A 6,060-nucleotide genomic window follows, 5' to 3' on the forward strand; every position below is an offset into this window, starting at 1 on the left:
GAAAGGACAATTTTTTTATTGAATTTTATGATCAGAATTTTGGGATTATTTCATGAGGATAATGGCATTTTTCACCATCTTCCGGGGTCCAGCAATTTGCGAAAAAAGTAATCTCACCTGCCACCCCGAACATTTAACCAGACATGTATAAATGTATCAGCTTCGATATGAGCCATCATACATGTTCAAGTAAACGATATGGACTGAGCAACGGAGGAAAATTAAAGGCAACAGTAGTATACCGTTGTTCAAACTCCTAAATCCATGGACAAAAAACAAAATCGGGGTAACAAACTAAAACTGAGGGAAACGCATTAAATATAAGAGGAGAACAACAACACAACACTACAATGTAACACACACAGAAACGGACCAAGCATCAGACAAAATCCCACGAGAATAAAAAATATAACATCAAACCAAAAACGTTACCATTACCGCCTATGGAGAATTAATTGTAAATGTATACCCAAATTAGAAGCTTAATTCCAGAAGTTTTCAGGCTGATATATGGATGATTTCACCTTGTACACCACCTAAAATGATGGTTAGTAGTTTTTTATTTATACCTAGTTATTATAAATGGTTTAAGATAAATATTATTGATAAAGATCAGCAAAAACTCAATGAAATTTTCGCTTTTAAAATGCATTACTGGCACGGGGCTGAACACTTTTTATAGGCACAATCATAACTTTGTTTACTTCCGAGAGATCCGAAAGGAATTTGTTTACTATATTGAAAATGGCAAGAAATAACTTTTGAATATTATTAAATTGTAAGTAAACATGACACAATATAGTCTTTGTTATGTAATTATCACTTCGGTCTACAGGAATACCTGATAATCAAGGGAGATAGCACACTTCATACGAGTAAAGTGAGATACATCATCGCATGTGCTTTTATCCAATGATTTGACCCCTGGTCAGTAGATATCATATGCAAAAAGACAGAAAAAACATGTACATGTTTTAAGAAAATCATGAATTATTATTTTTAATGCACTTGAGCAAAACAAAAGATATTGTCATTTCTCAGTGAAAAAGGGGGAGGGTCAAACCTTTTTGAAAACAATATTTCTGTACCTATTCAACTATTAAGCTAGTTAGCTACTACCCATCGCTTCTAATATAAAAGGTTTAAATGAAGGTGACTAAGCCACAAGGGAGAAGCATTTGTCTTTCTTTGTAATTAAACTTTCAAGAAATAGATTTTTCTCTCTCAATAATACTTACATGTATGTATTTAAATCAAATGATAACACAGCCTGAATATTTGTTTTGTCTTATTTCAGTTCAAGACATATCATTACTTTTTAACCTGAGATGGCAAACTAGAGGTTTTAAAAAGTCCTGAATAACTGGTAAGCCTTTTTTTTTATTAGGCAAGCTCTAAATTGTTTATTTATGGTATTTATGCAATTGAAATTACAGTCGGTATGTTAGAAATATGCAAATATGAAAACTGTTGCTATGGTCTTGGTATTAAATGAAAAGGCTTAGTTACAGATCGTTTCGACTCAATATTTCGAGTTAAATCTTGCGGCAACTGTTTCTCACGTAACACTGCAAATTATATTTAGCACTATTTTGATCTGTCGTTATTTAATGACGCCATAATACATGTGATGTCACAATGTTTCCTTTAAAACCTCATGTGGATTTCTCACTGATAAAAGGTTTTCACTGAAATACATGTTAAAAACATTTTTTCTCAAATAGAATTATGTGAAAGGACAAGTTTTGAAAATTTGCACTATATTGCACTCTAATTATATGATAAGGATGACCTTCCCAGTAGTTTAGAGTGCTTTCCACAGTTTTAAATACCAGATTTCCACTAGTAAGAATAATGGTTTTGGTGGCTTTTTTTTATAAAATCTTCATTTTTGCATAATTTCTCTGTCAAAATACACTTTCAGGCACAAGACAATTTTATAGAATGCTTTAACAGGGTCTGTGTATTGTAATTAAAGGTTATAATCAGAAGTTTTGTCCTTGTTTTGACTAGTGAAGGTATTCTGGAAGAAATTAATTATACATACACATTGTATTCAAAATAAATGAATATAGCGACGAAAGTGTCATTGCCTTATAGTGCTAAAACAACATTATATTTTTTCAGAAATGGACAAAAATACACAGATTTATTCAGAATGTTATACCGATGAAGATCACATAAAAATATTTGGAAAAATCAGAAGTATGGATTTCAATATGGGTCAGGATCCCTAATAGACCTTGAGATGAGGAACTCAGATGACGTAATTAAAAAAAAATATTAGTCCGCCATACAATTGTGGATGTAAAGGAACAATAAGAACTGTTTTATAGAGCTGATGTGTGGACATAAAGGAACAATAAGAACTGTTTTATAGAGCTGATGTGATGAGAAAAGAAAGATGTAGATTTGACCTGAAATAAATTATCAGAAAGGACAATTTGTTTATTGAATTTTATGATCAGAATTTTGGGATTATTTCATGAGGAGAGCGACATTTTTCACCATCTTCCGGGGTCCAGCAATTTGCGAAAAAAAGTAATCTCACTTGCCACCCCGAAAATTTAACCAGACATGTGTAAATGTATCAGCTTCGATATGAGCCATCATACATGTTCAAGTAAACGATATGGACTGAGCAAAGGAGGAAAACGTTACCATTACCGCCTATGGAGAATTAATTGTAAATGTATACCCATTTATTCTCCGATCAGATGAAGTTTTAGTTTTAGTGGTCACAACTTGGAATGTCAAATCAAATAACTTTCTACGCAAATGATTCAAATGTGAAAGGATTTACAATTTTAGAAATAGGGATACGTGATATGATTGGCAATAAGACTACAACCCAACAAAGATCAAATGGCGTGGCTATACGGAAATTTAGACAACCATGCAGCCTGTATATTGAGTTTTAGGTGTATACACATTTAAATATGTTCATGGTTCATCCGGCTCCACATGTGATCCATAGTTCATCATGTTCAAAGATGTGTAGATTCTACCACTGCATCGAATGTGATACGATATTTATCCACTCAAATTTAGAACGCGAGGCTCGCCGAGCGTTTTGAATATTTCAAATTTAACTGTCGAGAGTGGATGGATATCGTTTGCATGAGGTTTGGTGGTATAATCTGTTTCGCTAATGATCTTTAAAAAATACGCAGGCAAATTTATTCCTTCGTTCAAATGATCTGCAAACCGGTTTGTTTTTTCTTTGTGACGTCATCATGCATAGTCGCCTTTTTTCATGTCGTCATAATAGGCAATTCAGAGGAAAGCAAGAAAATTCGACGTCATAATCGAATTTTGACTAGCTTGTATACCTAACTAAACCTCCAACATGATTCATTTGTTTAAGTTCCGTTATATTGACAAACTTAGGTTAGGGGCCCAAACAGGTATAATTGGTTATTGAAACACCAATTTTGACCCAGCAGGTTAAACTGTGTAAACATATATAACAACGACAACATTAGTGTGTTGAGTGAATAGCAAACGTATTGACGTTAAGATAATTTCATATAAACTTTCCCAATAATTAGAATTGCATGTATGCATCGTAGACATACACAGCTGAATTAAAATTCCCAAAATCATTCCAATAAATGATGACAAATATTTGAATACAGTAACACGTTATATATTCAATCTTATCTATAATTTTATTCTGAGTCAAATGATTTGTGTGTTAGCTGCCTCATTCCCTCATCGCTTCATTTAAAGCTCAGTTGTATTGCATTCATAAAGAGACAATACATATATTTGCTTAACTGCTATTACGTTTATATTGAAGATACTCATTTTGTATGTCTATATTTTGAAAAACAATATCGTTAATATTTGATTGCTACTTTCAGCGACACTGATACTTTATAATGTTAGTTCAGAAAATGTAATAATTTCAAAATCAAGTAGAGGATGGCCATTGAGTTAAATTAGTATTACATTTTCCTGAACCGAATAGATAATAATCAATTGTATCATAACTTGGATAAGGTTTTTTTTCAAATCTGTGCTAAATTAAAACACTGTATTTAATTCAATTGTAAAACGAAATATATAGTTCATATAGACTTTATATAAGCACAAGTTTCAAATTCAAGAAATAAAGTATACCAAAAATATGAACCCTTTAATGATCAAGATATCCAAATATGAACATCTCAGAAGTACCTTCACAAGTAACGCAAAATGGAAATATTATATGGATTACTTATTAAATGTATTACATGAGTAAAGAAAATCCATTTTTTTTTGCGTAACTTTAATAACAAAACAATTTAACAAACGATTATTACTAATCAAAGGGTTTTAATTATCAATTGTAATTTGCAAATCTAAGGTCTATAAAGTGTTCAATTTTCTATGATACCAGGTTTAAAATATCATTGCTTAGTAATGATGGTCAGTTATCTTTTCTAACTTGTTTGTGGTCCTACTGAACCCTTGTCTTAGCATTATTCTGGAATGCCAAAACGTATGTTTGAATAGATTTTATAACGGTCTATTTCTTACAAATGTAGGTATGATATTGTAATCCCACCAAAAAGGGAAAAATATTTATTTCAGCATTTACACTACTTGCATTACATATGATGTTGTAAAGAATATCAAAACATAAGTCAAAAATACTTTATTTATAAATTTTATTAGCAATGCTTTTTTGACTGCATTACGATATAAAACCGAACCCCTAATTAATTGGTAATTTTACACTCTGATATAGCATTCACACTACTAGTTACTTAAATAAGTTATATTACTACAATACATATCTTGAATAAAAATAATATGTTAGAAACAATTTTCGTCAGATCTATGTTAACATATGGTACCAATTAAACTAATTACAAAAGTTAAAACGCTTCACTTAATATCTTCCCTACTATAAAAAGTTGAGCTCGTTCCCTTAAAGATAATTTTTTTATAATAAAAACATTCATACCACTTTAACGTTTAATCAATTTTCCACATCGGAGAGGTTCAATTTTCCTTTATTTCATTTTATGTTCTCATTCGTTACAATTATAACTGAATTATGCTAAGACGTGTTACTAATAAAAAGCTTACACAGTGATGTATGGCGTATGTACCGATTATCAGGTTGTCTGCAAGTTGATATTGTAAAATATCAGCTGCAAGTCACAATATAAAGCTTTTTGTCGAGTGAGCGCAACGAACGAGATCAAAAGACCTTCATATTGTGTCGAGCAGCTGATATTTTACAATATCATTATCCAAATAACCTGATAATCGATTTATCGAGCTGTTTTTTGCGTCTTTTAAAAATGACCAGCAACGGGAAGATGACTTGATAACTTCGGGTCAAACTTATCAACGTCGGTTCAAACATTAAGAAGTCGCTGATATGTCCGGGTCAAAGTTATTATGGCCAGATCAACGTATTTGACGTCAGAAAGCCGTAAGACGCATATTTATTAAGAGCTGAGCAGTGATATAGACAATGGAACGACCGATAAATAACTAATATCCAAATCACAGAGGGTCCGGTACAGATTCTTGATTAACATCAGCTGAAATATCACGAAGGGACGGATTGTTTTCTTGCATTATATAAATGTGTGCCCTCCGTATCCGTTTTATATATACTAGGCAAAAAAGAAACGTTACATGCTTATAAGATCATTTAAAATTTTTATAACAAAAAATTGATAACAGTAATTTAATGGAATAGTTAGCTAACATGATTTTGAAGAGAACAATAACAAGTTTTTTTTATTGAAAAGAATATTGCACATTTTCGGACAATTTTAACAGGACGAGTACAGAACTCGGGTTAACATGTCAATACCTTGTATGACCACCTCTTGCATTTATGACCGCCTGACACCTCCGTCGCATGGAATCAATAAGACGTCGAATAAAATCTTGAGGGATGTTGCTCCATTCCCTGAAAATGCTGTTTGGAGCTGGGCTAGCGTTTCCGGTGGATTTTGGCTATTTCTGATACGTCGTCCAAGTTCGTCCCAAAGATGTTCAATTTGTGATAAATCTGGAGACATTGCTGTCCAAGGCAACACACGAATATGG

The 6,060-nt window shown here is 32.2% G+C and overlaps 1 long non-coding RNA gene across 1 annotated transcript; it reads left to right on the plus strand.

The window, feature by feature from the left end:
- Window positions 1–404: 404 nt before the first annotated feature.
- On the plus strand, window positions 405–4,131 carry LOC139481819 (uncharacterized). Its single transcript, XR_011654698.1, has 3 exons — window positions 405–547; window positions 1,298–1,366; window positions 2,128–4,131. It is a non-coding gene; the product is annotated as an uncharacterized lncRNA (long non-coding RNA).
- The last annotated feature ends 1,929 nt before the right edge of the window (window positions 4,132–6,060 follow it).

This window comes from Mytilus edulis, chromosome 7 (genome assembly GCF_963676685.1).
Source record: "Mytilus edulis chromosome 7, xbMytEdul2.2, whole genome shotgun sequence".
NCBI classification, from domain to species: Eukaryota; Metazoa; Mollusca; class Bivalvia; order Mytilida; family Mytilidae; genus Mytilus; species Mytilus edulis.